The 27,693-nt window shown below is 34.7% G+C and overlaps 1 long non-coding RNA gene across 1 annotated transcript in view; it reads left to right on the top strand.

Moving 5' to 3' along the window:
• The window catches only part of LOC108446605, a 49,858-nt gene extending 23,639 nt beyond the window's left edge, over positions 1–26,219 (top strand). The window contains exons 2-3 of the long non-coding RNA XR_001861867.1: positions 4,763–4,853; positions 21,738–26,219. This is a non-coding gene — a long non-coding RNA (uncharacterized LOC108446605). The remainder of the gene's footprint in view (positions 1–4,762; positions 4,854–21,737) is intronic.
• The last annotated feature ends 1,474 nt before the right edge of the window (positions 26,220–27,693 follow it).

The following is a 27,693-nucleotide window of genomic DNA, read 5'->3' as shown; positions in this document are numbered from 1 at the left end:
CCCCGCGCATCCCTCCGCGGCGTTCAAAGCCAGAAGCGGCCGCCTTGCGCTTAGCACCCCGGCCACCGAAAATAACGAGTTAACCGAGGGACATAGGAGGGACGTAGAGAAGAGTTGGGGTGCAGAAGTGCTGTACAAAAGATTTCTGTGTACATGGCTGAGAGCGTGTAGTCTTAAAGTGAAATGCAAAACTTAGCGTTTCCAGCATAGCAACTGGATTGTGATTCAAGGTATTTTCTGTGTAATGCAGAAATCCAGCAGTTCAAGGAGATTTTTCTGTCTCGAATCCTTAGTTTCCCTGGATTCTTTTAATCCAGTACATAAATTACACATTTTCAGTTATTTTTTCCTGGGAATAGCTGCTTGGTTTGTCTCTGCAATTCATACTTTTGTGCCCTGATAGAGAATTCAGCTTAATCCCTGAAATTGAGATACTAGTAAGATCCTATTGAGATTTAGCACTCATTTCTTTAGCTCTGCATCATTACTTTCAGAGTGTTTTCAGAAACGGTTTTAACAGTCAGTATGGGAATGGGCACAAAGCTGTTTCACTGTAGCTGTGTATACTTTGAAATATCAGGATTTGAAGAGATTTACACTGCTCAGCTGTGGAAGTGCACTCACAAATACTGACTTTCACTTTCAATGAAATAACTGTCCTGACTCATAGCTAATTTACAAAAAAACCCCTATAATTCAGTATTGTGCAGGTGCGTGTGCGTTTTCCCCCACTATTCGATAGTCATGTTCAATAGCATGCAATTTATACCTATTTTTCATTTTAATTAAAATCCGTGCTTAGCACGTATTTGACTACATGAAACAACTGCTCTTTTAAGCTTTTTTATTTCTCAGCTGCACTGTTCTCATATTTTACAATTACATAAAGGTGGGTGTGGCTAAAATGAAAGCAGTAAGCAATCTGATATGAATATATAGTGTCTTCTAAGTGAGTTTTCCGTTCTTATATTTGATGTACTCCTTATTTTGAGATAGTTAGGGGGAAAAAATCATGTAGCTTAAATAGACCCTAGTAGAGCTGCTTGCATTTTTTACCTCAGTTAAAATGTCAAACATTAACTGGGATTACTTGGCCCTGGAAAAGTTACATTTGGAGGAAATATCAATTGAACTTAAATATGTAAATGTATATATTTATATTATATCAATAAGTGAAAGCTGAAGTTCTACGCTTAATTAAACCTTGCTTAGGTATCAAATGTAGCATAGTGTGTGTATTTTTTTTTTTCCTTTGTTTCTTTTCAGGCTAATCCTTTATCTTGATTCTTAGGAAAAACATCCAAATAAGCTTCAGTTGGTTGGGGCTTGTTTTTTTTCTTTTTCTGCTCTAAAGTTATACTGAAAGTTTCCAAGAGGTACCCTCTCATTTTATAGATATGTATCTACTGAAGCTTGAAGTAACTCTTGAGAATTTCTAATTTTCAGAAATAACAGTAATTTGAAAGTGTGACTGTGTATCTGTGTGACTTTTTTGTGTGCTAGGCTAGTACTTCATAGGAAGCTTATTGTAGTAACATTTTAAAGGCAGGCTACATATACGATACCAAGGTATCATGGGGTTCTTTTTCTGTTTAGTTTGTTGTTTGGTTTTTTTTCATCCTTAATGTCTGGAATTCTGAACCTATTACTATTCCATCCAAAATGTAATATCATGGAAGGAAAAATAAATTGGAGTCTTTAATTCCTTAATTATGTTTATGACTAATAAGTCAAATTCTGCAGTGAAGTACAACTGGAACTGCATACAAACTACCTGGTTCTGTATACCCTGCCTGTGAACACTGTGTGAAGGTGCACATCTTATCCATCTTGAGTGTCAAAAACCATCCTAACAGGTGTATCACTACTTTTCTGATACACTTTTACACATGTAAAAGCACATGAGCTTTCTTTACAGGAAAAGTAGCCACGTATCAGTTAGTATTTCTTTTATAGGACCTTGCTGGGTTCTGTTATTTGCACTGGGGAGCAATTAACTACTGAATATGTAAGGGAGAATCAAGAAGCTTATCACTGTATTCTACGAATATGCTGCAGGTATTCTGCCTCGTAAATGTAGTCATCCACCCACACCCAAAGGCCCATAGCAAGTTATTTGAGTAATTCACATTCATTACAAACTGTCAAGGGTAGAGTGCATCTTGGACTAGTTTTGACTGTCTGTGAAAGAACTAGGGAATGAAATTGTAAGCTTTTTGTGTAGAAACAAAGATATTTTTATCAGAAAGTTTTTAGAACTAAAAATAACTTCATCTACACCCGTAAGTGTTCTCCACTGATTTTTTTTCACTTATTTATCATTATAAGTGCTAAACACTTAATATCTAAGACTGGAACCTGATCTCAAAAAATTGTTTTCTATTATCAGTAATACTTGGAAAATTTTGTTTGAACAGGCTGCCCAAATTATTTTTGTACTTAGTCCCCTGTGACTCTTCCCACACCCATCTATTTGTTTAATAGAAGTAGTAATGTATTTTAAAGATAGAAAAAAAAGGTGATATGCCCCTCAAATAGAAAGGGAACATCAGACAGAGTAGAGAGGTGTAGCCACAGATTTCCAGTAACCTCTTTTAGTCAGTGAAAATGTTGCTTTGCAATTTTTTTTTTTTTTTTTGTGCATTATTGGCAGGAGGTGTGTCGAATTTTTAGGTTACTGATATATTAATACATAAGTTGGATTTCAAAAGGAATCTCTTTATTGAAAAATGTCTTCATTGTGGATACTGGGCAATTTCAGAAATTTTCAGAGCAAGCTAGGTATGAAAATTTCTGCCCATAAGTGTGTAAGGCAATGTCTGTACTGATTATTTTTTTAACCCTTTCCTGTAAGTTTTTAAAACACTCATTCTAATAACAGAACTTTGGGATACATTTGATATTACCACAATTGAGGAATAGTTCTGATCTTAGCTTTGAATGCTGTGTGAGAACTTCAGAAGATTTGTCTGAGTGTTAGAGGAGGGTAGCACAACTTGAGCTCTAGTCCAGCTAGCACTTAATGTGGATCAATTTTTTACTCTAATATTTGCATATAATAATATTTTTAGTGTATTATTAAAAACAAAAAAATGGTCTCTTTACAGAGAATACTAAATTTTTGAACTTTTATTCTAATTCTAAGCACTTTTCCATAGCTCGACAATGAACAGTTGCTAGTGTATAAGGATGACCTCACACACACACATTTATTACCATATGCACACAACAGTAGAAAATGTAAATTATGTACATTTAGCTTTTATTTTGTTAAAGGTTTCCCCAGATGTCTTCTAAACCTGAAGGCGATATTGTTATATTGCTCAAAACTGAAAGATAGGAGTGACTTTCAGTGATCGTTATTAATGTCTAAAGGAAACCACTGTTAGAAATAGGACCCCCCTGCTCCGTGACTATTTAGTTTGTTTTCAGACACTGCAGTGAGTGTATTTGGAGTAAATAGTTTATTAATAAACTTTTCAACATTGAATCTGGTTACAACTAATTATTTTATTTAGCATGAACTGAAATTCACTTGAAGATTTGGTCTGAGAAAAAGATAATTACACATCGAATAGGGCTTAGGCATGTATTTTCATTTAAAATAGCTTTATGTAAGTCCAGTTTCAATATAATCTTCAAGTATGTTAATATAAGCACAGAGGGGGACCAAACTTTTTGTGGGTTTGGTTTAAGAACAAAAACTTTTTTTTAAAAGGTGAAATAGATGATGTGTGGAATACACGAACATACAAACTCCTTTTTCTTGTTAAAGCAGGGTGCTTATTATAATTCCATAGCTGTGAGGGGGTTGTAGTATTTTCTCAAATACTCTTAAAGAATAAAGAACAAATTTATGGAAGTATTTGTAAGCAGGTGACCTGATCTAGGCATCAGCTACTCATTTATTAGGCATAGGATGTGTCTTCTTATAGTGTCTACAGTGAAAAAGTTCAAATAAAGTCAAAGTAGATTTAAGATTTTGGCTGTGTGAATGCAATATTTCCTCCAGTAGCTATTTGACTATAGTTACTGCGTCTGTCAAGTTATACTTTGTTCTTACCTGATCAGGGCTGCCTTTCCACCCCCCCCCCCCCCCTTTTAAGTTTTAAAATTTTCTTTTATCTCTCAGAATGTATTATATGACTTTAGTTTTCCATCATATGTTTTAAAGTAGCTAATATTTGTAGGCTAGATTTTAATAAAGGCAATAATGGTACTGCCTTGAAGAGCAAAAAAATTTAAAACTCCTTAAAGTGAAACACTAGAATTTAAATACTTAACAGTCAATAGCATATTTTAGGAAATATGGAAATATGGCAGTAGTAATCACACATCCATTAAGTAGTTTACTTACTAAAAATCTTACCTGTTTGCTTGTTTGAGGGTGGGTGGAGAAGGGAGGGATTGGTAGTGGGTAGGAAGGGAGAGCAACACCCCTTGCTCCTTTTTTTTTTTTTTTTTTTTTTTTTTCCCCCCTTTTCCTTCCTCTTCCTTTCATCTTAAAATGCTGCGGGAAGAATGAAAGCAGAAACATGCTAATCTGATTTGTTTCAGGAGGCTTCTGATAATAAAGAGGCATATCACAGGTGTTCCTAATCAAGTCAGTTTGGCTTAAAAAAAAAAGTATTTTTAAAATTAGGATTTCCTGTAACATAGACAATGCGAGGGTCAAGCTGATGACCTACATCTATGTTTGGGGATCAACCATGAAACTGTGGGTGTTGGAAATATGTTATAATACATGACATTTTTATTGCAGGTTTTGACCTTTCAATAGAGAGCTGATTTTGGAGAGCGGCTTACTCCTGTGATTGAAAAACTCTCTGGAAGGTTGATGGAGCATGAGCATGGTATATATTATATTAACATTTCTCTTATTACATATGTTCTTTATTTTTTAAAATGTACACAGTAGTATAACTTATTCAGATCATTCAAAATAAGCCAGTTCTGATGGGATTGTTCAAGAATTTATTATTTGTTAAAGTAATTTTTCTTTACACTCCCCCTGTAAAATTATAAAACACTTAAGTAAAAGTATTCACACAAGCTGTGCTCAGAAGAAAATGAAGTGGCCAAAAATATATATAAAAAAGCTGAGTTTGCAACAGCCTTGATTCATTTGAGTGATATAAATTCTCCATATAGTATTGTTCTCATATTCCTGTCTTGGGAATTAGTCCAACTGAAATGTTGCTAATCCAAAAAGAAAGTATGGATGATATAAAAAAAATTATTTTTCAATAACTTTATTTTTTTGCTGGCAGGGTGTGTTAAAGAATAGAATAGAGAGCTAGCTGAGTGCATTTCCATGTAGTGTGTAAAATTTGGTTTTAAAGGCATTAATAAGCTAGCTACCTGACAAGCAAAGAAGCAGAAAACAGAAAAAAACAGGTCTTCAGAGCCTTCCACCTGTACCAAAATAGTCAGAAATTTTATTTATTTACTGTATTTGTTGGTAAATAGATATTTTGTAGTAAAACACTGAACATTTAAGAGGAATTAATGTGGATTATGCTACACTCATATTGCAAGTCCTGCTTTGCACTAAAAGTACTCATTTGGCTGAAACTGAGAAATCCATTCAGAGTAATCATAACCTATCTACTCATATACGAATAGTCTTAACTAACCATTTACACAGACACTTGAAATTAAAATAGTAACTGGTCTTGGATTGAGTAAATTTATTGAAATACTAAATGGAGTAGTAAAATCTGTAAGACTTTATCTTCAGCAGTATATATTACAGTACAACAAATTTTATGAACATGTTGTGACTTTAGCAATTCCAACTTTCAGCTGGAATTCAGTTTTTATCCTTAATCAAATCTGTCTGTCTTCAAAAGCACATTTTTTTGTAGGAAGTAATTGTACCATAAAATCAGAGAAGTTTTGAAAACCCAAAATTTCAGTTTATCCCAGTAACTCCTAATTTCTACCAAGCAAGTCCAGTGAGGTGTAAATTTCATATTTCCTCATTGTTGTAACTAATGGCTAGTAGAACTGAAGAATTACTGGAATTTACCAGTAATACACCTCCTGTTATAGAAGTATATGAGGCAGATGGGTTCTGAATATATTTTTCATACAGTACTATGATTTTAGGGTAGTTAAGGCCTCCTAGAGAAAATTATCAGTTGAGTAAGAAAACTTTGAATACAGAAAGTATAGGAAGTAAACCTTAACTTTGTATAAGCTTTGAAGTTTGTGATTAGTGAGTAGGTAATTCTTTCAGTTTTAATCCTTTCTTTATGTGATTAAACACACAGTGAAAGTACTTCTACTAATGCTTAATCGTGTTTGGGTAGCATGCCTAATATGCTCCCAAATAAATAAATATTTCGGTCTGTCCAGAGACTGGTTTGGATGTTCTGCATTTCTGTTTTTTTTTTTTTTTTCCCTTTTTTTTTTTTTTTTTCCTTTTTTTTCTTTTTGCTACTAGCTTTCATAGGAAAATAAGGATTTCAGGATTTCACTGAATAGTTTGAGTTTGTTCTTTTTTTTTTCCTGTACAAAAGCAGTTACATTCTTGTTAATGAAAATCAGGATTATATTGCAAGGCAAAGGTATCTAAGGCTCCCTTGTGAGATATTTAAAAGGTGAAAGTTTGATGGAGTGTTCCTTGGTCTGACACAGGTTCAGAGTATTTCTCATAGATTCTTATTCAGCAAAAAAGGCGGTTTCTGGTTCATAACTGTAAATCAAAGGGATTTAGGGCCTAATCCTGCAAACTTTAATGTACACAAGTAGTTCTAATGACTCACTACCATGAATAAGGATTTGCAGAATCATATTGTCATTAGATGCACACTTTATTTCCTTTTACAAATTTAGTATATATTTAAGTATTTAGAACTTTAGGACAGGTCTAAATGCTTTTTTAGAAAGTGCAAAGAGTTTTGCAGTAATGTAGTAATTGAGTCTTACCCAATTACAAGCTCTAATATCTTTTAAGAGTGCTGCAGTTGTCAGTTATGATTAGAGTCCACTTATGGTGTTGATTTGCTCTAGAACATTTTTGTGCTGAATTTTGGCCCATATTAATTTTAAAATTTTTTTTTCTAGAGCTGTTTTGTACTTGGTAGTCAATATGACTGTTTCTTGATCCAAAGAGTAGGTGAAACTTTCAAGAAAGCTGGTGGGGTGTGTTCGTTTTATTTTCCTACTCTTAGCCTCTCCTATTGCAGATCTTATTTAGCAAAACAACCATTGATTTTGTTGGAAGTTCAGCCTGAATTAAGGGCCTGCAGTGCTTGCCCCTTAAAAATTGCTGGTGTGGCTATTGCAAACTGTGTGCTTGACTTCATAAACTGTTTTGCAATATCTATTTGTAATGAGGTTGAAAAGACAAAAATGTGCAGACTTCTTTACTGAAGTGCTTCAGATGTGGAACTTTGCATGGCCACGTTTATTGTTCCTACTGTAGGTATAACACTTGAGGCTCTACAAGTCTTGTTGATTAAATCATAATTTGAAAGCTGACAATTATTACATGCTTATTGCTCATCCAAAAGGAACTGTTGCAGATTACTTTTACAATTAATTTATGATTTCTTTAAGGACTTCTCTTGTTTTACAAAGGCAACTGAAATAATTTTCCTGAAAGAGATATGTAGCTATAAATGCTACCCATGCCTAGTTACTACAACGTGTGTAAAATCAACCATAGTTTGAAACCCTTGTTTGATATCTTATGTATGACTGTTTTAATTTTAACTATGAAGCAACTGAATTTTCTGGATTTTGTTAGTTTAAACTAAATCCAGCCCTACATTATTTTAAAATGGAGTTTTGTATACCATTAGAGTTGAATAGACATTAGTTTTTATTATTACTTCAGACATTCAATGGAACACGTATGTAGGAAGGATTTAAGACTGGCATACTTAGACATCATTTTTCCTTGTCTGTTGTTAAAATGGTCTTGCTAGGCAATGGGAAGAGAAAAGCAAATGACATGTAAATTCTTTAGGAAAAATAGTTAAAGTATGCTAACTGGGATATTTAAATACTTATTCTTCTCACTCAAATGCAAATATGTATAAGTAAGGTATTGCCCCCTTTTTTACTGTTATTTTTAATTTCAACAGAAGTCTAAGGAGGAGTTTATGTAGACCCATACATTGAGGCTTTCAGTGGGGGAATGAGAAATGTAATCAAAGTTGTTAAATGTTCATATAGTGTATTGATGACTTGTTAATACACCTTGGTTTAGACTGCTGTTTGCATACTAAAAACATGTATGAAGATGCAATTGCTAATTGAGTAGTGTGTTTGAATAAATCACTGTTTCTAGTTTTGTTAATTTTTGATTTATTTCAAATACATGGATATTAATGGTAATTTTTTTTTCTGAGTTTGTTTGGGGCAGGACTTTTTCTTCTTTCAGAAAACAAGGGGTTTTTTGTTATTCTAAATTTTTACAGCAGTATTATAAGAGAATTAGTTCTTTTTATTGAAATATATTATCAGGATAATTTAGTCAAAGCAAGATGTTAGGAATATCTGTTTTTAATTTGCGAGGTCCTTAAAAATCTTAGTAATGTGGAAATACCTCTGAAGTATTTACACCTTTTCTTTAACCCACTAAATTTTAAGAGCTTGCTTTTTACTTCCTGTGAGTGTCCTATGGGGTTTTTTGTTTTGTGGATGGTTTGGTTTGGTTTGTTGGTTTTTTGTTGGTTTGTTCGTTTTTTTTGTTTTTTTTTTTTTAAGCCTTCGGTCAAAGATTTTCGGGATCTCATGCTTCCACTTCCTAGCTGACATGAAGACCAATTAATTTTTTTTTTTTTAATTTTTTTAAACTTCCCTTTCTCCCCACAGAAGGAAATGGATTTTAGTATTCATATGAAAGTTAACTTAAACATTTAGAAAGTACTGTAATTATGAACATGATTATGATCTTCCCAACTTTAACTGATGATTTCCTACTTCAAAATACATATAACATCATATAAGTCACTTCTAGATTTAACAGGACTTCCAGTGGATCTGATAAATGAAAACATTTGCTTTCTAATTTCTGTATTCTTTTGGAGTAAAATTTTCTCTTGGTAGAATGAGTAGATACTGTGGTCTTATGAATGTTATCACTTCAGTAATTCTGAAAACACTTCGCTTTCTCTTATTGCAAGTTAGTCCATATTTTAGTCAAGCTCAAAAATTAGACAAGGAAGATGCTCCATCTGTGAAACATTGCAATGACTCTTATAAGAAAGTCTTTCTCTAAGTGAAAATATACTGAAAAGTTTATTGCAGAACACAGTTCTCTTTTGATATTGTGACACTTATTGTCAGCATTTTGCACAGGCAAAAAGAACTCCTGATTAAAAAGAATGCTTATGCACTAGTTACCCTGTCCCTATGCTCCCTAAAAACAAAAGATTTTTTCCAGGTTCTCAGGAGAAGGGAAAATGATGCTTTTAATGCCAAACACAGGAGTTACAAAAGCAGCACTCAAATCTGTACTTTTCTTCATCTGTGTTAACACCTAATTTTAAAAATATTTTTTCATCTCTCAGGCAGAGTGAGGGATAGTAGTTCTTTATGACCAGAGTATTTTTTAAACAAAGGGTCATATACTCGTCTTTAATTCTATGTATGTGGAAATCCACAGCCTGTTTGACATGTGAGTGTTACTAACATATTTTCCATACTTCTTTAAGTCCCAAATTCATGACCTCTCTAAACAATTCGAGAGCAGATAAAATAAGGTTTGAAATAAAATCAGAGGAAAATGCTTGCCTTCTCTTCCTAGTATTACCAGGTTTAAAATCTGGATCTTAATAGTGCCTGTTTTGCATCTAGGTTTAGGGTGTAATGAGGAGACTCTTGAATTAGCAGTGAAAGAATAATTCCTTCCAGGGTATTGATACTGCTAAACTGTGTTCTGTTGACACCAGCAGCTCTTCTGTTTTTGTTGAGGTTTTGATCCCACCATAATGACAGTGAATTTGGCTGTGAATATTGAGTATTTGCTTCAGAAATTGATATTTTTTTGAAACTGCCTAAGAAATTCACAGAAATGTAAAATACAAGAATATTCCTAAGTTTTCTCTTAAATTTTTTGTCCTGGAATTTTTTTTTTTTTTTGCCATTTAGGTACATAGACTTATTGCATTTTTGGTGTGTAATACTTAATTTGTCAACCTCACAGTCTTCTGACCTGAAAACAAATTTGAAACATTGTTCAAAAAAAATTTTTTTTACCTTAATATAACTTATGTTGCTGACCCACTTTCCATTATTAAAAACCTGAACAGAATTTGTCATTGTGGTAGGAATTAATGAAGGCTAACACTAGAGGGCAATTCAAAGCAGCAGCTTACCCAAGAACAGTTATGGGTGCCTGTGGCCCTGAGATGAAAAAGAGGGAGCCAATGGAAACTTTCCCAGGGTCTTCCCCAGGCAAAAGCTGCTCTTTGTGATTACCCTCCTAAATGGCTTATTTAACTCACTTTTCATATCTTGGAGTGCTTCACTGAATGAGAAAGAAGTTAAGCTAGTTCTTATGCTTTGCTGAATCACAAGTTAAGAAACATCTTCCACAGTGTCTTAACCTTGCTTGCTCTTGTCATTGTCAAAAAGGCATAACTTTCTCAGTGGTGGGTTTTGCTTGGTTTTTATTTGCTGACACATCGTACATCAAACTCTTGGAAAGATACTAGGGTTTGGGGGGCGGTAAGATAACATTACAGAAAAGCTTAAATGTCTTTTATTAAGTACCAAGGAAAATGGAATATATGGTGAGTAAAATATTTTCTTACAAGATACTGCAAAGTTAGTCAAATTAAGAAGACAGTATGAATTTAATTTAATATTAAAAAAGACCCCTACACACACAAAAAACAAACCACAGCACAACCAGGATATGGTATCAGATAGGTACTTTGTGTCTAGAATTTTATCAAGTAAAACATATTATATAGAATGCAAAAAAAAACCCAGTTGAAGATGAGCAATAAAGTGCTGTATTTAATATTTAACCGAGTAGAAGAGATCATCTGTGTATATTGTACACAATTTAAACAATTTATATAACAGTGCATTACATAATAAATTACAGTTTTCACTGTTACAATGTTCATTATAGATTTACAGAACATCTTAAATCCTTGTAAATAATAACCTGTAATGCAAATGATGGTGTCGTGGTTCTTGAAAAGCACTCTAGTATTCTTATTTTAGCAATGCAAATTTTCTCATTATATTGAAATGTATGCACCCAGCCGTGTAAATGCTTGTGGCACAGTACATATTTGAAAACAAAGGGCATTTTATATAAGTGTGTGTTTATACCTGTCTTTCTGTCTTTATGTGCATATAATATCTTATATATTTTGTGTGCTTGTATATAAAAAAGCTAATCTATGATTAAAATGGCATGTTTGTTTCTACACTCTGGATCAGTTTGTCAAGTTGTGTTTTCTTTGCATTCTTTTGCACAACTTACTATAAACGTCTAAAATTTGCTTTAGCTGCTTTCAAGTTGTTTTTTTACAAAGAATATTTACTTGCAATCACTCTGGCAATGCCACAGATGAATATAAATACTGCAGGGCATTGTTACAGTAAACACTTACACCTGTTTTCTGCAGGTCTGATCAGCAACTCTAGTGCAACTTGAAAATATGTAATCTGCTGGCAGTGTTGTGCCCAACCTTAACTGGTGCTGGTGCCTTTGAAGGAGAGATACTGTGTCATAACACAGTATGTATAGTCCAACAATGACTGACCTTGATCAATCTGTCCAAGAAGAAAATAGTTTTCTTGGTTCTTAATTTTCAAAATGCACAACAGGGGAAAAAAAGAAGCATGTGAAATTTAACCTACAGAAGTTGTTAGGTTCTCTGGGGTTTAGAGGAGATTTTTGCTTTCATTGGAGGAATTAGTTGGCAGTCATGCACAGTGATACAGAGGTCTTAATCACACACATGAACTCTTGGTTTTGAGAATGTATTTCTACAAAATCTGTCTGATTCTAGGTGATTAAACCAAGCATGCATATAAGTTTTTAAGGAACTGAACCCTTAGTCTTTGCAGGTAAGACACTACCATTTTAAGAATAAGCATTTTCATGCCAATATGACTCTTCTCTTTTTTTCTTTTTTTTTTTTTTTCCCTTTTACCAGCTTGATTTTTGGCCCTAAATCAAAGAGATAAGTTCTGTCATTAACATTAAAGCTGTCTTCAGAATTTTGTTGATTTGAACAAAGCAAGAACAAATGTGTAAGTACCAGTAATATGCAGACCAGTATTGCAATACTGGTCTGTTCTGTCTTTAAGCAGGTGGTTTCATGTGGCAGGCTGGAAGAGACTCTTTTTCTTCCCAGCTTTTGACAAAAAGATGACGCATATGACTCAGAATTAGAAGGGGAAATCTGCCAGTTTGCATCAGTTCTTTAACTTGTGGGCTGCTATTCACCACAAGAAAAATCAGTATACTTGCACCAGTGCTTCTTGAGAGATGAGGAGTAATCATTTCCTTCCAGAAGTGTAGGAGGATTGGAGTAGGCCTTTCATATGTTACACTAGGCTTTTCCTATATTAAGGTATTTTTCAATTATATTAAATTTTTAGAAATAAAAAAACCCAGATAATTTTATTAAATGTTACATTTAATAATTAATATAGGAATCAGGTATTATAGCTTAATGTAGATCAAAAGCAAAGTGATTTGTTTCATGAAACTTCTGTTTTGTTGGCACTGAAACTCAGCTGTTGTAGATCTCCAGAATCAAAAGGTAAGGGGTTTTTTTTTGTCTATTTTTTTAACCTAATGCCATATATCTAAATCTCCAGTTCCAGCTTTTAAGTAAGTTAGTAGGACTGATAAAAAAAAATTAAAAGAGCAACTTTGAAGACAGAAGCCATCTGTTTTGAAGGGGAAAATAATTACTTGAAGTATGGAAGATCTGAGTTTTCAAAATGTCTTGCCTTAGACCTGCTATAAAAGATAATGCAGATAATTCTGGTTCTTTCATATAGGTTAGGATTACAATGGAAAGATGCTTCTTGCAATACTGATATTGCTCAAAGAGCAAGTCAAGTAACTTTTTACTTCAAAAAAAAAATTGAGATGTTAGTTTTCAGAGATCTAACACCTTTTAGATTTGTGTGTATTTATTAGTTCGAGAGTACAATTTTGATTTTTTTCCCCTTTTTTTAACTACTTGTGTACTTTAAGTATTGGATTATAAATCTTTTTTCTTAATATATTAACTTCTTGTTAATTCAGCTTGGTTTTACTTTAAGCTTGTTAGTGAAATATTGAAAATCTAGCTTAATATAAAGCCATAAGAAGCACCCAGCATCCTTATCTTTTGTCTTTTTTTTGTTTGTTTTTTTGGGGGGTTGTTTTTTTGGTTTTGGTTTTTTTTTTCTGGTGGATAAAGTTCCTCTCATTTGGCAAAACCATTGTTACTGTTTTGGAAAAGCATGTTCTAAGTGAAGTTTGTTTTCTACCTGGGAAAATGAAATTCACTGCTTATCAATCTGTGTCAGCCTTAGAAAGCACCGTTTTATTTTGTATTAGCGCAGTTCTGTGAGTAGTGGGTCTCACTGATGGAAAGTGGGGAACCAAACAAGAAATGTTTTTGACAGGGAGTACACAGATCTGTGTGTTAGATGGTATCTATTAAGATTAGTAGTATTCTATTAATATTTCACAGAGAGGTGGGGGAAAGATTGCTGCTCCAGCTACCACTGAATAAACAATAAGATAATGTGATTAGAAATCTGCACCCAAAGGTGTTATGGACACTTGAAACTTCTGCTGAAATGAGTAATTAAATAATGAAGTTGTAGAATTACAGCTAACGACTGGAAAAGTAGCAGTTACTAGGAGGTGTTCCTCTGCTATTAAATAGTGGATTCCCTTAACAGTTGGGTTGATTTCTTCAAACAGGTCAATCTCACCTTTCATAAGTCATGCTGTTGTCTGGCATTTTATAGAAGTCATGTAGTGATGATGTTAAGAAAAAGACAAATTTACTGCCTGAGCCAGAAGGCAGGCCTACAAAAAGCAACTTCTTTCAGGACACGAAAAGGTCTTTGTTCTGTGGCCTTGGTCTTTTTGTGCTTTGACCCTTATTTTATAGCATTGTCACTCTGACCTTAAATCTTTGAAAGCAGACATGCAGCAAATTTAGCCCTTTACAAGTGGGGTTTCGTTCTGAGCTATGGGCCTGATTTTAATCTTTAGGCATTATAGTCCCATACAATACTGAGATGTAACAAAATCTCAATTTAAGATTTGTGGTTTGGTATTGTGTAAATAGTTATTTATATATAAGGGAATTTTAAAAAAATATATTGCTCTGTTACTGGCCTATGATTTGTAATTATTTACCAATTTGAGATAAGACAGCAACTAGGAAGGCAGTCTGGCTAATACTGACCAATAGATTTTTCACTTTCCCAGAAGTACTTTGGAAATTGATCCTGTGCACAGACCACCAGGGTGTCTGGAAAAGCGACTTGAATATTCTGTTGAGGACAAGAAATGCTTTCCTGTACATTCTAGAGTTAGAAGATTTAAACAGCAATACTTGCATGGCCTTCTTTCATAAAAGACTGTGCCAACTTAGGGTAGCACAAAATTTTACACGAGGTCTGTGTCTGTTACATGAGCAAGTCTTCTGAGAACTTAATAAAACTAATTTTTTTTTTTTAAGAAAACCAGAAATTAATGAATGTAATTGAAAACCAATAGTTGACAGGTTTTTAAGGGTTTTTTGAGAATTTAATATGTTTAAGAGGAGAACCTGTTTCCCTATCTAAGTAACTTTACATTATATAGCTGATTTATATTGGACAGTTATTGTTGTTTGGAGAGGGATTGTCACATTTTCTTTTATCAGTAATGATTCGATATACTTCAGGTTTTGTAAACTTTAGCTATAATAATAGGATAATCTTTTCTGAATCTAATAGTGTAAAAATCTAAGTCTACGTTTTTTGGAGAACTTGAAAATATTTATCTTTTTTTAATTATTTTTTTAATCTGGAAAGGTGTTAGAAAATTTTTTTTTTAATACTCATGCAGAAACTGAAGATTATATTATTAGACAGATCTGGCTTCCTTTTTGATAGAACCACTATATGTAGTTTTAATATTTTTTGTGATAAAACTGGGGGGAAAGGAACATTTTAATTACTACTAAAATGAAATGTAAAACTTACTTTGTAGAACTTAAAAAATAGCTAATTCGTTTTTCTTAATTTTGTACGTGTCCTTTCAAGCAGAAAGAATGCTGGTACAGATTGAAAGCGTTCACACAGTTTTTCTTCCTGTGCGCTCGCCAAAGGTGCAGAGAAGACAGATTTTTAAAAGTTGCGTGCAAGCTATACCAGTGCAGTCAAGAGGGATCTGGAAAGGCTTTTCTGAAATGCAACTTTTACATACTCTGCTAGAGCTTGGAGCTTGTTACACTTTACAAGTTCCCTGTAAAGTGTTTCATATAGCAATCTAGTTAATGCATCAACTTCTGACAAAACACTTTTTAGAAGCTGGGGAAAGAGGTGGGAGGGGTTAGTCTTATTCAGTTTTATTTTTAAGCTACAGTTGATTCTAAAATACACTGATAATATACCAACGTATACATTGATAAATTTTTTGTGTGCTATGTCAACTTCCCGTTGTTATGCTTTTTTTAGCTAGCAAGCTTATAAAAATTGACATACTGTACTTGCTCAAGTCAGAACTGACTACCTTTAGTTTCTTGCCTTTCACGGAAATCCACTGCATTCTGTTTGCTATTCATCGCTCCAATAGAAGCATCAATATTGCAGAACCAAGTAACTGTCTTCACTTCGGTTTGTCTTTCTGAGTGCAATTGGCGGGGGGGTGTGCCTCATACAAATTAATATATGAGTCAAGCTAATATAAGCAATAGTTGGAGCCTTAGATTAGGTAAAAAGGGTGTAAAACAGAGTTTGATGCTGAGAGTCCTGAACTGCACTTCTAAATTTCCAGGTATTTTTATACTTACAAATTTCTCAATGGTTTTACTTCCTGGTTTTTATTTTTAGCTGGCTTTGTTATTTCATGTTTATCTTATGCAGTAGTTCTCCAGCTAGTCTAAATCTGTTTGTTCGTGATCCTTAGAGAGATGGCTGGACACATGATATAGATTCTCCAAATTTAGTAGCAGTAAATTTCAGTAATCAGCAGTCATCTGCTTCACTTTAGTTATTAATACTTTACATTGCAAAAAATGAAGTTCTCTCAGTCTTTTGCCATGGTTATATGGGGAGTATTCTTGACATAATCAGGAAATAGTTAACACACAATTTTTTTTTTTTGTTAAAGTTCATGCTATCAAAACTCTAAATTGGTGCTAGATATCTCTGTTCAAATCTTCAGTATTTGTTCAGAGAATTATTTAAAGCATTATTTGTGATTTTTTTTTTTTTACACAACTTTATAATAGTCTTGGAAATATTCATCTGCTTGCTAGAAGGTATGGGAGGACCTATTATACATGGAGAGTGTGTATAAGCTTGGTCCTGAATTACTGCACCTCTTTGAGGAGAAGTGAGGCGAATTTATTGCTGTGTTAGAGTCATTTAATTAAAAAAAAACAAACAAACAAACAAAAAAAAAACAACAAAAAACCACACATGCAACCCTAGCACGAAATTGCTGGGTTAGAGATGGGGGGTTTTTTTCTTTTATTTAATTTTATTTTTTCTTTTTAAAACTGCAGTCTTGAAAGTGAATTCAAAATCTGTTACTTTGGGAGAAGAGCAATCAAAGCATTTATTGTTTATTCTCTTAATTCTTCTTCCTCTGACCAGAAAGTAACCTCAAATTGAGTGAATTAACTGAGTGTCATAGGTTATGCCTGAACCAAATAATAATGGAATAGTAGCTGAAAGTACACTGATACCTTTAAAGTTAATGTTCTGAAATATTTCAGTGGAATCTTTTCTTCTTTTAAAAAATACATGCATATCACTTTCAAGGCTGCTGACACCACGAATTAGATGGAAAGATGGTTCCTTAACAAAGAAACAAGAAGGCAGGAATAAAAAAATACACTTCTAAATCTAAGATTTAAGAATGAACAAGAGTTATAAAATCTAGTATGTTTGCAGTATGAATACTGCAGTGTTGAGTAAGCATGTGACAAAAATAAAATGAAACTATTGTTTTAACTTAGGAGGGAGGGGTGTAAACAGTGTATGAGAAAGATACAGCTACATACACTTCTAGATCTTAGAATCTTAGAGAATGGGAGTGTTCAGATTTCTTGGTAGTGAACAGTAAGATTAATTCTGTCTTTTTCCCAGATTAATTCAATAAAACCCCAAAAGTGTTTCCAGCAAGTGTTGAACTGTGTCAATGTGTTTATTCAAATTTAGTGGTGTGTTAGTGGCACTGAGCTGTGAGAGGAGAGCTTGGCAAATTCACCAGCAGTTGTCCAAAAAGCTACGCTGCAAAATGTCCTAACATAGGAGTAACTTAGACAGAGCAGGGGACACTTGTCAAAGATGCCCCGCTTCATGCTGTGCTACCTCAGTGCAAACCCTGTCTCATTTCCAGTTAAACTAAGCTAGCCTGGGAAAACTGAGATATGGACATGTAATTGCTGGTGTCAGGGCTATGGAGGAGAGTAGTAATGTACAAATGTAATGCTTTAGACTGTGGAACACTTAAGTCTTTCAGGTTCACGTTCAGTTTTCTAATTTTAATGTGATTTAAGGTTGGGAAAGGGTCACAATGAACAATGAAGCAATAGCTTTGCTTTCATATTGCATCTGTGTTTTGCATTAATGACTAAGTAACAAAAGCAATGGAATATGGTTGTGTGCAATGGTGTATAACATTATTGATGAGGAAGAGGTTTTGGCCAAGAAGTATCAAGAGAGTGCTTTTATTGTATGAGCAAAAGGCACGAGGTAAATGTTTAATTTTACATTGTGTTCTTGGGTATTAGAGACAACATACAGTACTTAATACAAAGGCCTTGCTATGTTTTACTCCAAGTCACTGACCTGTCAGTCAGATTGCAGGCCTAGTGGTACCTTCTGGATATAATATGTTACACAGAGGTTTAAGGAGCTTATTAGGAGTTATAGTAGCATTTAAGGAGCTTATTAGTATGCATAGTAGCCAGAAATTGACTTGTACCTGGTTTTCATGGGGTCAGAAAAGATGGAGTTTGGCTTGGTGTTGCCATAAACCCTTAACCATAAACAATAAAAACCAAAAATGTTATTTTATATTGGTCTTGGTCTTTGATAAATCAACTAAGAAATACTGAAATCAAGGAAGGGCTCCTTCATTGCTTGGGAACACTCCAATTGCTAAAACAAGCACAAATACATATACACACATGCACACATGCTCTCTTTTTCTTTCTCTCTTTTTTTTTTACAGTTCCAGTAGTTTTTTTCAAAGAGCATTCCTGACTTGTGTATGTGAGCCTGCTTCTGTGGAATTTCAGTTTTGCATCTTCAGAATCCTTCTTCCTCAGCAGAGCCCTTGCTTTTAGGGACTTGGGAAATGTAATAGAGCTGCCTGCAGACATGATTCCCAGCTTTTATTGATGTCTCCTTTGTCTGTCTCTCATCCACAGGCTTAAGACACAAGGATGGAGGTAGGAGGAGCACTCTTGGTAACAACTGTATTGACTTTATTACCAAAACATAATGGTACACAGCTTTGTGCAGACACTCCTGGATTTCAGTAGATTCCTGGCTTAGCTATCAGTACAGTTCTTATCTTGAACTTCCTCCTTTCATCCTTTTCCTGTTCCACAACCCCTTTGCTCACATACACTGCCTTCAATTTTATGTGATAATTTGCTTATTCTCCTTGCAGATGAAATCTATTTTAATAGCAATGTAGAAAACATCGTGTTGAATTTTGGGGTGGTTTGTTTCTTTTGGAGCGTTTCGTAGTAAAGTTTAAAAAAAAAACCCAACAAAACACCCTCCAAAATAATTAAAAAAAAAAAAAAAAAAAAAAAAGAGGAAGAACTCAAACAAACAAACAGCCCAGAATCCTGTAATTCATGTAAGGTTTTGTGTTCATGTTTTGTATGGGCGGGTGGAATTACCTGCAAGTTTTCTTACTAATGTATTTACTGTAGAAAATAGTTCTTCTAAGTTTTCATTTCATGGTGTGTATAGTTTAATTTTAGAGGGATTTAGTTATGCAACAGGAAAAAACCCTTCCATACTTAAGCTAGAACCTGAAAGGAACCAGGCAATTGAAAGAATAATATCAGTTAAACACATGAAGTTTCAAATGAAGAATTTGGCCTGACTGTAAAAATGAGAAATGCACTTTCAAAGATATTAAATGTTGCAGCTGTCTTATTTTAATAATTTTCTGTCAATCTTTTAAGGTAAGTTTACAAGTACAAATTAGTATTTTCTCTTGATAGAGAACAGTTTTCATATTCTTTTTCCAGAAAAGTTGAAGTAAATCTCTTACTGCCGGGTAGCCTTTTTGCTCACATCTGTCTTTATCTTTGCCTTCCACATTTTATATATATATATGTATGGTGGAGATTTCGTCTTTACTTTTTCCTCTCTTGGCTTCTTCAGAGGGGAGACCAACTGTCAGAGCATACCTTTACAGTTTAGTTTTATTTTGACATTGCACTCCTGCTTTAATTCACCATGGTAAGTTGGGTAAGTTGTGCCTATTTAATCTAGATTGCCTATTTTAGCTGTCTGATTTAAAAAAAACCAACATAGGTAGTAAGAGGTGGGGTGGGGGTATAAGTGTAAATATAGCTGTGCATGTATAAAATAGACTGGAAATGGCTCTTTAATGCAGTTCCTGAAGTTAGCATTCCTACCTGGATAAATTATATAAAAAGTGTTGCTGCAGTTACCTGGCAATCTCACTTTAATTGGCACACTTGTGGCAATGGACTCTTCTAGTAGATATTGTCCTGCTGTATTACTGTAGGAACAAAAATAGGAAGGGAGAAAAGAAACACTTCCCAATCTTCCCCTCACATGGCCTGCCAAATCTCTTTTTGTGCTTCCAGATAGCCCTGTTAATTTCCAGTTGTCTATCATGACCTGACTAGAAGGCTTATTGCAATGGAGTGGAGTGCTTGGGTCCGTGCTGTATAAGTAGCTTTGTTTTAATAGTTTAGTATAAAAACCTTAAAGAAACCGTAATTCATGTTATCTAGGGAACCAGTAAAAGGACTGCACACAGTTAAATCTCTGGCATTCTTTAGTCTAAGAAAATGATACCTAGCAGGGATGTGAACTCCAGATCTCTTGCCTACTTCAAGTAAAATAGCATGGTCATTCTAGGCTGGGGGCAGATGAACTCCTGCTCATAATAACAGGTAAGTTACTATTCTTGCTAACAATCTGTTGTGGTTTTTTTAAAATATTTTTTTTTCCCTGAAATTAATTAAGACTCTTTTGAATCTGTCTGACCAAAAATTGCAGTGGGGTAAGCTGCAGAGCTAATAAATGGCTTTAGGACTGATAAAGTAGTAGACAGAAGCTTATTTTGAAATTAGCTCTTATTCTCTTACATGTGAAAATTGTTGGGGTTTTTTTTTTCCACATCCAAGTTTCCAGATGACCAAAAGTTAGGTTAGAATTTTGTTTCCTTTTGAAGTAAACATCTGCATAATCTTTAGCTCCTCTAATCAGACACACAATTGTCCAGTTTGTGGTTCATGTCCCATTAAGGTATTATGCACAGGTGACAATAAAGTCTAGAGCTTCACTGTAAATAAACGGTCGGCCTGGCAATAGACAGATGTTTTATAAACTTTCTGTGGTTCATTAATACAACTGATGTTACTACATGAAAGCTAAAGTTCAATAAGAAAATTCTGCATTCAGGTCTCAGTGTATGTTTCTGTTTCCTTGAAGCACGGTAGACACCTTGGCATAACGTAGCAGCACATAATGGTTTGTGGGTTTTGAAAAGGTGCAGGCCATATTGTGCTGCCTCAAAAATACAAGGATTTCATCACCCTGAAGAGACATACCACTTATGAATTAGCCAATCTTGTGATGCTGATGTCTGTCATGCTTTAGCAGCACGTAAATATTGGTGTTAAGACTGTAAATATCTCCAGTATTAACTGTGCTGCTGAAGTAAGGCTAGCAACTTCTGCACGTGAGTCGTGGAACAGGACATTGCATGTATTTCCTATGCCTTTTTGTTGCTATAAATTTGTATATTGTTTGTATATGAAGACTTTCTTAGCTTTTTTTTGTATTTTCATTTATTCAGAAACTATATTTAGAACTTCATTGTATTTTCATTTATTCAGAAACTATATTTAGAACTTCATAGTAAATATAGAATAGACATGTATATAGAAATTTTGCTTTGGCTTATGTGAAAACTGAACTTTTTAAAGGAGCCATCTCAAGCTACACCTGTCTAACAATGCTTTGGTAAGTGTGTTTGTTTATATATTTAAAAACTATAAAAATTATGTTACTTTAATTGTCAGTATGTCTTTATTAAAGCTCTTAAAACTGTGTTCATTTTTACTACCTTTTTTAAGTTAGTGGAACTGGGAAGTTTTGGTCATGCTTTTAGCAAAGAGAACTCATAAAGAAAAAGTGCCTTCCAATTTTCGTAACAAAACTTATTAAACACTTCATTTCTTAAACCACTGGGCTACAGACAGGTAACAGTTTTATGGTTAGAAGTTTAAACTGTGTATCTGACTATGAATTTACTAATATTTTTCTCATCTTCCACTAAGATCTTTCTCTTGCAGGAGAATCTTTCATTGAGATGATTTAAATTGCTGCAGTGAGAATGGAAATTACTTGGGCTCCTTTCCTTTTAAAAGCTGCATGCAAGAACTGTGTGGTGAGTCAAATGTAGACTAATGGTTATGTAAATGTCACTAATTTTAGATACAGATATGAAAGTGTGTTTCCTTTTAAGATTTTATTTTCTTCACTATCATGACTCAGTATCACTTGCTAATCTAATTTTATTAGCCCTGTTGTATTTTACCATTTAAAAGACACATACCTTATTCAAATAAGCTTTCACAGAGTCAAGTTAATATATCATATAGATGTTTTAAAAGGAGGAAAAAAGCTTATCTGCACTGGAGATTTGTTTTGATTTTAGCATTCACAGGCCTGCTACTGGTGCAGTTGCATAGGTACAAACATGATATAGATGAATATTAATCCAAGTTGTTATAATTCATAAGTTTGCATTATTTGATCATATTTCAGACTGGTAAAAATCACACTCTCTTTGTCAACTACTACTATGGATTTGAACTGGTAAAGTAACTAATGGCTAAAATTTCTGATTTAGTTGAGTCCTGAGCAGTTCTCAGTAGCAAAGCTGTGCAGAATTAGACAGCCTACAGCTTTTCTTAAAGAAGACTTCTGTGTGCACATTTACCTACTACAGGTCTCTTAAGATACATGACCAAGATGAGGCTGACTACTTAGAAAAAATATCCTATTTGGCTCAAAGTTGGATAGCTTTCTAATTGAGTTTCTTCAAGTAGCACTGTGTTGTATTTGTGTGTTTGTGACTGCCTAATATTAAAGACCTGCACATACATTTCAGCCATTTGAAGACTTAGAAATGCATGGAAAAATCAAAATCTGGGAATTATAAAAGAAAAAGGTGTTATTCTTCCACTATGCCACTTCCCTTAAAGGTCACTGATTTTTTTTCAGCATGCTGCAGACTGGTGCCTGCAGCAGGCCATCCATCCAGTTGCTCTTGTAGAGCTAGTATTTTAATATACCCAGAATTTTTCCCAGGGACTTCTATGAGTAGATGTGAATCTAAAAAGCTGATCAGAGACTTGAGAACATACAAGTAAGCCTGTTTGCATGTCTTTGTCAAAGTCCAGTGGCCAAACCGTTTGTTCCCGACTACTTCATTGTGCTCGTGTTGGCCTTTGTGCGAAGAGTGACACAGACTGTGCTTCCTTCTGGTTCACCATGCAAACTCCGATCACTGGCACAAGGGCAGGAAATAGCAGGGAGCAGGAAGAAGCAGAAGGGCAAAGGTTGGACCGCCTTGTTTGGTGGCCCTAGCAGCTTAGAATAGTTCAGTGACATGGTGAAAACACAGTTTGAGCATTTGCAGAACCAGAGTTCAACTGAGGAACCAAAGTTCCTGTCTGAATTAAGAAAACTACTTCAAGTGCTTATGAAAGCCTACTCAAATGATTCAGTTCCTAAACCTTTGAAAAGGATGTTACATTTCTCGCACAGTTCACAGGTGGCTTAATATTATCAGTTATATTTTCCAGAGGTTTGCTTGTAATGGGTGGTGCCATAGGCTGTGGCTGGATCAAACTCACTTGGTGTTGCAGCTCTGGGGTCCTAAGGACTGTGCCTGATGTAAGAAAGGAAGGCTCACTGTTTTCAGTTCAGGTGCTTATTTTCTGCTCGGCATAGGAACTGTATGGGAAAAAGATGTTTAATTCACATAAAAGGGAAAGAAAAGATAGGCCTGCTTGAAAATAAGCTGAGACTAATAGCTGTATATGAGTGAAGACAACTCAAGTGTGAAGAGCATGTCTAAAAATGTGATGTTAAAAGGTTGGAGCTGAGAAGAGATACGGAAAGGACAGATCTGATGAACTGGAAAATCAGAAGGATTGAAATACGTTGGGCAAAGATTTGGGTGTTTGTTTATTGAAATTGGAAGAAGCAGCAGCGTGACAGAGGGGATCTGGCTTGAGGCAAAGAGAATGAGTCAGGCTTGGGGAAAGGGGCTTGCACTCCTCAGATCATTCCTAACATTCATTGGAGTGCTCTGCACTTCAGATCCAGAAGGGAATGCAGACTGTTAAGTAGTAGCTTTTGCTGTCATACAGGAAATCATCTCATCATATTCCACAGAGAAGAGGGCAAGCCTATTAGTACCCTTAGCTACTTCATGGATTTTGGTCCTGAAAAGCAATCCCAAAGTAAGAGTAGCTGATGTCATAAGGGAGATCTCTAGTTCAAACAGGGTCAGGCAAAGCTGTTTCTTTAGGGCTGTGTCCTGTCGATTTTGAATATACTCGAGGATGGAGACTCTGCAGCCTGTCCTGTTCAGCTAGAATTTCGTGCAGTTCATTTCTTACCTGTTGCCTCTTGTCCTGTCTCTGGACACAACTGAGAAGAGCCTGGCTACATCTTCTTTACTCCTGTACCCCCACCAGCAGACATTGAGAAACATTGCTGAGATCACACAAACACAAGCCTTTTCTTCTCCAGGCTGGAGTCTCAGCTTGCTCAGCCCTTCTTCATGTGAAAGATTCTTCAGTTCTCTCATCGTCTTTGTGGAAGTAAATAAAATGCTTCATATAATAGGGAGAATTAGAATTCAAAGGAGGAAATGTTTTTGTGGGGGGAAAAAAACCAAAAACACAAGCTAATAACTGTAAAAGAACATGAAGATCACAAAATGAATCACTAAGAAGTTAGATAACTCCTGCTTTAAGATTCTACTATCTTCATTTGCCCCGTTGTGTCAGTGTACTATGAAGCAATCTTCGTGATCATACAGAATATTAAATCTGTTGATAGGATCAGCCTGGTGTGGTGCTGGATCAGGGAAGATGTTTGTGGGCTATGCAAGCAAGAAGCCTGATGTTGCTATAGGTGCTGCAAAACTTAGTAAAAAATTCTGTAGGCAATGTAACAAATGGCTGCAAGTAGAGGAAACCATGTCTTCATAGTTATGTCAAGTGAGAATTCCTAAGAAGTGAATGTGATGTTTATTTTTCTGCCTTTATTCTCACATGATGCTGGACAAGTTACCAGGCCATTGTTTCTGTAGTGCTTATATTGTGCTTTACTTGAGAGGTGTCTGATTTAAGACACTCATGTCTGAAAGAAACACTGGTGGTTCACATTGGTAGCTGAGCTTCTTAAGAGTTGTCATTTGAATTAAAATACTCTGTGAAGTTATGTCTCCTGACATTCTCCTGTCGTCTTAGAGGGTACCTCAAACTGTTGCATACTACGATAGTTTCTACACCTCCGTGTCACATTTAAAATACGGATAATGGACACATACCTTGAAGGGTTGTTGGCTACTTTTGTTTAGTAGCTGTACTACAGTAATGCATTTCCTCATTGAATTTTCTATGGCATTTATTAATTTTGATTTCAGGGGAAGAGGTGAGTACTGTGCATCTTTTAAAGACCTGTTCTGCAATCAACTTTCCTTGTTACCAGCTCATACTGGGAAACAGAGTTTCCATGCTGTTTATTCATAATCTGTTTCTGTAGTCCTGTGAACTCCAAAATACTCTGATTTGTGTCCTGTCACTGATTCATTTTGCAAATACAATTATTATTATTAAACACTTGTGTGTGCCATTTTTTGAATGTTGTTTCTGTAAGTTACTGTCAACATTCTGCAAAATCTTTTATACACTAAAGGTAATGTACATGTTCGAACTTCAGCATATTTGACATTAAATTTACCTGTGAAGATCTATTTTCCAGAAAGAATGAACTAGTTAAATTGTTATAATTTCTTAATGTACAGTGGTAAGCACTGCATCTCTAAAAATATAAAGTGACTTATACCTATGTATTTAGGACTTCTACAGCCATTTTCTTCAAATTGCAAAGACTGTTTTCTTGGTACTGCCTATGGTACTACACTTAGCAAAGTGAGAGTGGTCTGTACTAGAAATTTGGATACAGTGATCTGAAAATGTTTCAGCTTTTCCCTTTGTCATGGTATCTTGTTAAGTATTGGGGGAAGTTCTTCTAATCAGGTAGCAATATTAGCAGTAATGGTTGAAATTTGAAGTGTTTAGATTCCCTGTGTCTTCATCACAACCTACTGTCACAAAAGTCACAAGAAGTGGTAGAATATATCCAAAGTGGTGAGCTGCTATTGTACCAGTTTAACAGCAGCAGCAATTCTTCATGTAAAGTAAAGCAAAACGTTTAAAATGTATTTGAAGGAAAACTTATGTCTGTGATATACGTGAATCTCCTTTCTAAGATGGCAGTTGTAAGTGTGTATCAGAATAAAATATTTAACTTTAAAGAGAAATAGGAAAAAAAATGGAAAAATCCAATGGCATGAGTGGCATTGCTCATCTTTCTGTGAGAGGGATAATAATCATTGGAGTACTTCTTTATCACTCTAAATTATTTCTGATAGAAGTTATTCAATGGTCGTCAGGTGCAACTCTTATTTTTTTCCATATTTTATTCACTTATAATTGCTCTGTATTTGTTAATAAATTTATCTTATACTGCTTCTGCCTCTTAAAGTTAAATTTTAACCTTATGTTCAAAAGTTCTGAAATTAACATATTAATTATAGCAGCACTTATCCAGTTTGTATCTTCAGTCTAAAGTATATGGTGCTGAGTAGGTGAAGGCTTAGTTTCTCTTGAGAGATAGGAACAATATATCCATAGTGTTTTCGTCTGCTGTTTATAGCCAAAGGAGTCAGACATGGATAGAAAGCTTCACATTTCCCTTCATTTCTGCAGGGAAAGCATGTGGCTTTATTGCCCATAAAAGAACCTTCTGTCAGCAGCTTTTACACTTTTAAGTGGTTTTAAAAGTAAAACATTTTGGAATCTCTCAACAAATACTCAAAAAAACCTTAAGTATTATAAAATTTGAAAAATATAAGGCATAGATTATAGCATGTAAAGTCTCAAATGTATAAATTTTTAATGTTTTATTGAAATAAAGGCACAGGAAGAGCTTCAGGGGTTATATTATTCGATCAGCTAAAATAGTCAACAATAATATAAGACTATGGTTCTACAGCCTTGTGATTCTTGAGCCAGACAAGTTTGGGAATGAGAGTCTTCTTGTTTCCTTCACTAATACCCTGGCTCTGATATTTCCTTGGTGGTTTCACTGAATGACTGTAGATTAGTTTTTGGTAAGCTCAGCCAGCTGAATGTGCTTGCTTTATGTAAGCAACAGTGCCGGCACCAAGAAAAGTACCCTTCGCTCCTGCGACTGGCATTCCAGTTTTAGAGTTCATTGCCACTGCTTAAATTACTGCAAGGAATATTCAGGACCTTATTCTTCCTTTCTTGACACTACTACAGGCAGACTTTGCCTATCTGCTCTTTAAATCAGTATCAAAAGGTCTAAAAACATCTTGGTCTCTTTTTTTTGTACAGAACATTGGTATCAACATATGAAACCAGCACAAAAATGCTCATATAGATATAGCTTCTTAGCACACAGAAGCAGCTGTGATACACTTTTCCTGTTGTCAAGACAATGTGAAAGTCTCCCTCTTTTCCAACAAGCAATATCTGTTACTTTCAGACACATCAATAAATTCATTAAAGCTATATTATCCATCTATAATGGAACTTCCAGATCAAAAATACGAGATTTCCAGTAGTATGAGACAAAGATGGACAAGAGCTCTAATGTTTTGGAGGTATGAAATCTGTTAAATGATTTGTGCTTCAACCAGTTTTAGGAAGTGTGCATGAATGGTAGGTTGGACAGTCAGGAAAAAGTATTTCACTGCAGATTTGACAACATCGTGTAGCCAGACAGCCCCCTGTTGGTTGTATTGTTGTGGAGGTTCTAGTAAGGAATCGTGCTTTAATCCAGCTGTTCATTGCACTCAGCAAGCGATTTTTTTCAATCCCATATCACAAATAGAGAAAGTGGAGGGAGAAGAAAAAAGTGCATGCTTGTAAAAACTACCTTTGAATCAAGTTTTATCTCGTCTATAAGAAATGTTAA

This window comes from Corvus brachyrhynchos, unplaced genomic scaffold (genome assembly GCF_000691975.1).
Source record: "Corvus brachyrhynchos isolate BGI_N302 unplaced genomic scaffold, ASM69197v1 scaffold202, whole genome shotgun sequence".
In the NCBI taxonomy this organism is placed as follows: Eukaryota; Metazoa; Chordata; class Aves; order Passeriformes; family Corvidae; genus Corvus; species Corvus brachyrhynchos.
Note: the sequence above shows the minus strand (reverse complement) of the source record. Positions and strands in the feature narration are given on the sequence as shown.